Source organism: Fulmarus glacialis, unplaced genomic scaffold, assembly GCF_000690835.1.
Source record: "Fulmarus glacialis isolate BGI_N327 unplaced genomic scaffold, ASM69083v1 scaffold4075, whole genome shotgun sequence".
Lineage (NCBI taxonomy): Eukaryota > Metazoa > Chordata > Aves > Procellariiformes > Procellariidae > Fulmarus > Fulmarus glacialis.
This window is the reverse complement of record NW_009213492.1, coordinates 71,704-80,042: the sequence shown is the minus strand read 5'-3', so window position 1 is coordinate 80,042 and position 8,339 is coordinate 71,704. Positions and strand designations below refer to the sequence as shown.

The following is an 8,339-nucleotide window of genomic DNA, read 5'->3' as shown; positions in this document are numbered from 1 at the left end:
GCACCCAGATGTGTCTCACCAGTGCTGAGTACAGAGAAGAGATCTCCTCCCTTGACCTGCTGGCAATGCCCTGCCTGATGCAGCCAAGGAGGCCGTTGGCCTTCTTTGCCACAAGGGCACATTGCCGGCTCATGGTCAACTGGGTGTCCACCAGAACTCCCAGGGCCTTCTCTGACAAGCTACTTTCCCATTGGTCAGTCCCCCAGCATGTACTGGTGCATGGGGTTGTTCCTCCCCAGGTGCAGGGTTTGGCACTTCCACGTGTTGAGCTTCATGAAGTTCTTGTCAGCCTGTTTCTCCAGCCTGACTAGGTCCCTCTGAACGGCAGCGCAACCATCTGGTGTACCCACCAATTTCTTCCACTTTTTTAACTAATTAACAAAATTGTGAACATACTTGCTATTATTAATTTTTTCTTGTTATCACTGTCAGACAGAGAATTAAAAAGTGAGACTAAATGGTGGATATGAGATCTTTAATAAAGACAATTATTAGAATAACTCTACTATGAACACTTTGAAACATTAACTCTCAAGCCTCAACAGAAATCCTTCTTTGATGACTCAGTGCTGTCAAGAATTGATATTTTACTAGAAATCTTATTTTTCTGCCATGTCTGCTCAAAACCTGTCACAATGTGCCAGCTTGCTGTGACAGTCCAGTTGCTGGTACTATATGCTGTGGTATAGCAACCTTGGTTCAAATTTTACTTACAGCAGGAGGGAAACGTGTGTTTTTATGCCTCCTTTTCAACAGCTTTTAAAATATTTCTGTAACTTTGAATGTCCTTTCACCAGATTTTCCTCCATCGCTAGGCACAGCATGGAAGACAGAAAGAGGATTTGCAGACCAAAATTATTGTATGTTTGAAGATAAATGTTGGCCAAACAGAAGGCAGCGAAAGATTTCCATACCAGACTGCAATTGCCAAAAGGAGCAGGAATATTTTTCTGCCACCATAACATGTGTGCCTGTCTTCTGCATGCACTTCTGTGTCAGCAGCACAGTTTTCGGTTGGGGGATGCCCGGGTGTGCCACGGTAACAGTGATGACCCTGGGGAGGACACCAGCACATGGAACGTGATAGCTGGTCCACACTAGGTGGCAATGCTTGCACGGCTCTGCTAGAGGGGACAGAAAACTCGAGACAGAGACACTGGACACTTCCTTTGTAGCTTGCCGTGATCGTATAGTGGTTAGTACTCTGCGTTGTGGCCGCAGCAACCTCGGTTCAAATCCGAGTCACGGCACAGGGGAGAGGGAACCCTTTTAGTCTTCGCTTTTGGAGGCTTGCTGCTGGAGACGCACCACCGGGACTGTGTCACTCTGCAGTAACTGCTGAGCAGGCCTCGGTGTCTGAAGCACAGAAAAAACATGAGAGGAAGCAGTACCTGCACAAAAAAGTTAGTGTAGCTCACTGCTACATGATAAGGTGGTTGACACTCTTTGCACCATAGGTTTTTTGTCTCCTTTTGTGTGATTTCAAGCAGTTCACACGGATGTTGTTGTACCAAGGTTGTCTGGGATAACATTTTCACTGACTTCACTCTGTCGGTTTTTAAACATATCTCCTTTCTCTCTCCCAGTGAAGATTGATTTCTTTCTATGATCTGCCCCCAGGGATGACTCACCATGAAAGAAAATTCCACTTTGAAGAATTTTTCAGGAAAAGCGGTAAAGGAGGCATGAAATTACGTGCAATTAATTTCTTTATTGTGAGGCTTTTTAGTATCTTTGTTCCAAGAACGATGCACTTACGAGGCACGTAATCAATAGCAGCAAATGAGAGACATCATGTCTAAATCTAAAATTTGATTAAAGAGAAGCAAGACACTGCTGGAAATGCAGTGCTGTTTTGTGGGGAAAGGATGATTTGACTGGAAGGATTCTGCCAAGAGGTGGGAAAATGGTCTGACATGATTCTCGGTTTATCTAAGCACCATTCCTTCATCCCGCCTATGCTGCCTGGTGGGTATTGCTCTTTACTGGGGTGGCGGTGTTAGGGACCAGTGGTTTGCCGATTCGGGGATGGTGAGGTAAAGAAGTTAGTTGAAAGGCACAAGGAAATAAATTTTCAAGAAAGATTCCCAAGTGCCTACAGATAGGCACATTATATACTGACTGAACCATTTAACAATCTACTTCTAATTTGTTATTAATAGAAAATGCTCAAAAATGTATTCATGAACATCAAATCATATGACCAATCCTAATTTCATCATTAGATAGCTATACATCTTGCTGACTGAAGTAAAAACTACTCATTTTGATCAAAAGATTTCTTCATACTGAAGCACAGAGCCCGACTACATGTCAAAAGAAAAAGTAGGGGATGAAAAAGGACAAGGCAACAAATATTCATTTCTGGGAAATGGCTCTATGTTTCTAACGGTTGAGGCCAGACTCTCAAATGTTTTCCTTACTGAAGACAGTGTGTGTCCTTCTGAGGTCAAACCCTATTCAGGCATCCAGACACGGGCTTCCCAGCTCTTGGCAAACTTTCTCCAGGTGTCTGTCCCAGGCTCAGTAAGGAAGCAAGACTATCTTGAAACTATTAAGATGAAAAGGAATTGCTTTTAAAGTGGGACTCACATAACTACGAAGACCAGCAGGGAATATTTAATTCCATTAAACTCATCTCTCAGCAACCAAGAAATAGGAAGGACAATATGGTGAAACAAAGCACTTCAATAGCTGGTGGATCAACCTTAAATCTCTTCCCGGAATTTACACTTTTGTCTCTCTGGAAGACTTCATGTTTCTTATATTAGGCCTTCTACAGGCTTTTGCAATTATTTTTTAGTCAAGTTCATTCTTACACAAAAAACCTTCAAACTGTGTTTCTGAAGAGAGTTTTCCATGATATGCTAGTTTTCTTACTGTTGCTTTAGCTAAATGATTCAGACTTTTCCTTCTCAAGTGTAACAGTAAAACACTAATTTACCCCATGTGGTTTTAATACAAATGCCTTCATGGTTATATCATAAAGAATTTTTCTTCTCTGTGCCAGTACAAAGGTCAGTACACCCTCTCGCCTTCAGCTGCATGGTGAATAACAGCAACAGTGCAGGTCCCAGAATAAACACATCCTACTATGCCAGATTTTCCTAAAGAGTTTAGATAGACCTGCCACCTCTAAACAAATTAGTGATACAACTCTGAAGACTAAAATAAGAGGTTTGCTGCTCATATTAGAGAATGGAAAAAAAAAAAAAAATTATTCCAGGAGCCTGGAAGCACAAGACCTGAACTAGGAATGCAGGGATCCACAAGAAAGAAATTACCTGAAACAGTGCGGTGGCTATGTTGTTGGCTCCATGCACAACTCTCAGGTGCAAGAGGCACGTAGGTAGCAGCACAGAGACACTGATTGTGTTAACATCACAGATTGTGTTATAAGAGAAAATTTCTGCCATATTAGCATGGAATATCAAAACTATGCTTTCTTCTCAAGGATTTTTAAGACATTGTGTTTTGGGATCCCTTTGGATGGAGGCTTCTTTGTGACAAAGAAGATATTCCTTTAAAAGGAATATCACAAAGTGTCATCTTCTGAGTTGTATTTGGTGGACAGAAAACATATACCACATTTCTTTATAAAAGAGAGCAGGAAAAAGTTGTAAACATTAAGCACATGAATGACTTTCATAAAGCTTTGTGAAAGAGGTGTTTATCAGATGTGTTTGAATCTAAGCCAAAGAGCTGATTTTGCTTCTGTGAAATTCCAAATCAAGAGGACACATCTATAAAGTTTTTAGAATAAAAAATTGGGAATTTAGAATTCAAGAGATATAAAACCAGTAAAAAATAAATTTTAAAATAGCAATATTATTTAGATAGTTTTGGATGTTTGGTAGTTTTGGGATTTGTGCTGAAGTGTTGATGAAGAAGTGAAACCAGGCCCTACTCAGTAGTTAGAAATGTGGTGCAGAAAGTTGTAGGATTCAAACCTGAACCAAAGCTTAACCCAAAGCGGTACAAGTCGAAAGCTTCAAAAATTGACCACAGTCTTCACGTGTTCCAGTGCAGCTCTCTCCAGTGCTGTGAGTGACTGCTGGAGCTTTACAAATAAGAAGCCACGCAGTCTTATTTAGAGAGCAGGACAGGTTTTCTTTTAAGAAACACCAAAGACAGATTATGAGAAAAGCTACAGAACTGCAGCATCAGACATTGTTTATGCAGCTATGTTTACACATCAGGCTCAGGAATCTCCCCGTCTGCCAAATTTTCCCCAATTACTATCCATCCTGCAATAATACCTTGTAAACTCAGAGCTGAATTTCCAGAGGTAAAATCATCCCACCTGTGAAATGAATTCCTGGCATTCTTTGCTAAAGCACAACCAGCTATTTAAGCTTTCAGGAGTTCTCTTTACCGTAGAAGATCTCCTTTCAAAGAGTCTTTTTGACCAGAGCTCTTTGAAAGGATTTCACAGGGGACCTATAAAAGTTTTAATATGAGCTGCACTCCTGTAAAGAGAATGAAAAACAGAATTAATTTGATTTGATGACTGCAGATTCAAAACAGCCACTGCTTTCTATCCTGCTCAACACCTGATATGAACATCAGGCAGGATACAACCAACTCTGCTGCACTCCTGAAAAATGAAGGAAGTAGAACAGAAATATACGTCAGGTTCAATTAGTATTTCAAAAGTTTTTTGAGTCTTTCTGTTCAGTGTTGCCTTTTTAAGAGCTAGATGTCTTTCTCCATAGCTTAAAGACTCTAGCAGTTTTAACCCTAATCAAAAGCTGATGTTAAAATACAGTAACAAGAAAAAAATCTCTTCCCAAGCACTGTTGATGGGTACATCCTATTAGTTTCAGAGCCAAAATGAGAATTAGGCGTGTTGGGAATATAGAAATAGACACCTCTATGTCTTAAAGCTTTTACGTTCTACGCAGAATGGGCCATGCACGAGAACAATGGCAGGTATAAAACGACACAGAAGAGCTGCAGAGAAAGGCATGCACTCTCTTTTCCTGTCTCATTTTTAAATTACTGTTCTTCATTTCCCAGCAGATCAGATGAGCTGATTTTTTACATGGCAAGATTGCCGTGTAAAGGCAGAGAAGGCTGCTGAAGTGAACTCTTCTCTCTGGCCTTCAAAGCATTCTCTGACAAAACAAAATCAGAGCTTCAGAAATACATAAACCTGGATCCTTGTTAATATTTTGAACATATTATTATTAGATCATGGTTTCGGACTGGGAAAGTGTTATCTGGACATGTCTGCTAGAAATGAAGACCCACATATTTCAGAAACATACAGGCAATTCTTTGTACAATTCAAGCTTCAAAATCAGTTCCAGGATTATATCTCTGTGTTTCCTAGTCTGCAATCCTGTTATCCTTGGAAACTGTTTTGTACTAAACTTTTTGTTTTCCTTTTCCCTAATGAGATGGGAAAATTGACAAATATTTTCTCAGGAAATGGAATGTTGGGAGCCACCTGCACTTGCATGTTTATATTACAAAATGAAGTTGGGTTTTAATTTTTATTCTTTCCTGGGGAGAAAAAATAACTGCAGGGGGAATTGGCAAGAAAGGTCTGACTATCTGCCTTCACCATTCTTGCTCTCAGTTTATAGTGCTAGCACTGAGCTAGCAATATAGATATCGGTATCCTAAATAAAATAAAGCGAACAGAATGACCACTGTTTCTGGCTAACTCATCATAAAATAAAAAAAAAAAGGACATTTTGAATTTGTCTAGTGTCCTATCAAAGCTCTTCAAAATCATCAATATTACTATAACTAGCAATAAGGTAATACAGTGTTTCTACACTTCAGCTACAGATGAACACTGGATATAGGCAAGTCAGTTCCAGGGAGGTTGAGGTCAAGCAGGGGTAAGGCTTGAGTGTTTCGGCAGCCTCAGGATGATGCATGAGTAGAGCAGCATTTCTGGCACCGCAATTTTTGTATTTCCCTTCTAGGACTTCATTCAGTAGGATGCTTTAAAGAATATGTACACCTGTGATGAGTTAATTTGGTATTTCTGGAGTTTATAAAATCTAACACAACAGATGAGATTTCTGAGAGACTACAGCAGAGGCAGAGTATGAAAGATCATCCTGGTCTGTTTCATGCTACTGCATGGTTCTAAATTGCTTTCTTTTGGGAAATCAGTCACATCTGTCTCATCAATTAGACCAAGAAGTCAAGAGCTAATTGCTCTGATATGCTCCTAAAAGGCTGAGTGATATTTAGACAGGAAGTGTGAGGCCAGTCAGAGGAATACCCAAAGATATTTTAAAAAACACAACAGAAAGAGCTCTCACGAACCTGAGGAAGGTGATAAGATGCCAGCGGTCACTAGCCTACTACACTGAAACTGGGACACCTAAGCCTACAGCCCCTAGAGGTGAGGTGCCCTCCCACGTTTGCAGGCATATGGGGCTTTGATTTTTCCTGATAGCGGTGTGAAGAAAGTTTTGTTTCACTTCCTCGCTGGGTAGGAGGGCAAGGAGAGTTCCTGCTGCTTTGCAGATAGAAAGGCACCTGTCATTCACATGCTGCAAGGGCTGGGCCTGTTGCATTAAACTGGAATCCGTCTGAGCCTGATGGAGATGTAATCCATTGTGCAGAGGACTGATGTCCCGTCAGATGCATCAGTGGGAGAAAAACAGCACCTGCTCTTGAATTAACTCCTTATCAAATTAAAGAACCAACTAGCAGAAACTCTATTTAGTGGCATCCAAATAATCTGATAAACTCCATAGAAATTATCTTTTATTAATATAGTTGTTACCAGCTATGTAATTTTGTTGTTAATTTATCATTTATTACACAAACAGCCATTAGTTACCATAACTAATTTATAAAATCCACATGGTCATTTTAGAAGTCTTCATTCTGAGAATCTGAGCTCATATTACTTAGTGAGGCAGGTCAGTGAAGTTACACACCGTTCCTACCACAAAACCAAGGGGAATCACTGGAATCACCAACAACTGATGGTTCCTCTCGTCTGTCTCCAGCAAAGACCTTCTGCTAGCAGCAGCTCATGCTTAGGTAAACAGGATTTCCACATCTGCCACTGTCATATTTCCAAGTAATTCAGGGTGATTGCTTTATTAGTATGATAAAATAGCAAAGATCAAAACCAAACAGGCTTCATGGCTCAGTCCAGATCTTAAGTAGCTGTAATGAGTAAAAATTACATGCTTACTATGCCACTGTGTTTATCACAATATCCATAAACACTTAAACAAAAAAAAAATCACACTTGGCAACAGGCTTACTGAAATAATACTTGTGGCACATACTGTTTTAGCAAAACATTCTTGTAAAAGTTACAAAGCTTCTAATTGCTTTCTCATCTTAGTCTTAGACATCACTAATAGATTATTTTTGGTATGCAATCGGCAGTTACATCTCTTCAAAAGATGCACCTTTCCCTGCCGTGACTCGGATTTGAACCGAGGTTGCTGCGGCCACAACGCAGAGTACTAACCACTATACGATCACGGCAAGCTGTCAGAAAACTCTAGATTAAAGTGACAGCTTTCCCCAGTGTTCTCTAAAATTTTATACAAATGGTGCCACCTACAGTTTACACTGAGTTTTAGCAGCAGCTGGTTCTAAACATTCTTACAAATAATCGCATATTACTGTCTTCTTTTCATTTCCAGACTTACTCTTCCTTTCTCTTAATAATCCATGCTTATCAGGGTTGCCTAAAAACAGGCTCAGGAGAGTTATAATAACCCTTCTTCTGTCCCCCAAATCTTTTCAGAGAGAACATTTTTTTCCTATTTTATCAGTGGTGGGGAAGGCAAAGTTATGATAGCAGAAAAGCCTGGTAGTGTGCTGTAGAGACAGATTTAGGCAGAAGAACAAAATCTACTTAACTGAAAACTGCATTTGCTGAGTTGAACCAGGTATAATTCATTGTAATGTAAGTGCCTATATTGCTGGACATCCTCCTCCTTACCTCTGCTATAAGCACAGAACACACAAAAAAAAACTTTTCCAGAATTTGCATTATCTACTGTGGAAGGAGATGGTCAAATGCTACAGATGAAGTCTGAGGGGAGTGGGCACTTAGCTTCTATCAGCTAAGACCATGAATTAGTCTTATACTGAAGTAACTGCCCTCAGTATATTGAGAAGCAGCTGCCCTTTGTCAGGTGTTCAGACACAAAAAGGCTGTAAACGACATTCAAATAGGCACAACAGCAAAAAATTATTAGTTCTCTCGAATAAGAGCTCCAACAGAAATCAAGCTATGCAGCGTAAAGAAACATTATTATGGGGAAAGAGAATAATGCGGCAAGCTCTGGGGCACTCAAGCCCTGCTCAGAAAATGCAGCCTGTTTTCCTCATGCTCACCC

General features: G+C 40.2%; 2 non-coding genes across 2 annotated transcripts; one reads left to right on the top strand and one right to left on the bottom strand.

Moving 5' to 3' along the window:
- The first annotated feature begins 1,178 nt into the window (after window positions 1-1,178).
- Window positions 1,179-1,250, top strand: TRNAH-GUG. The gene has a single exon. It is a non-coding gene; the product is annotated as a tRNA-His (tRNA).
- A 6,154-nt stretch (window positions 1,251-7,404) lies between these two features.
- On the bottom strand, window positions 7,405-7,476 carry TRNAH-GUG. The gene has a single exon. It is a non-coding gene; the product is annotated as a tRNA-His (tRNA).
- Between the last annotated feature and the right edge of the window lie 863 nt (window positions 7,477-8,339).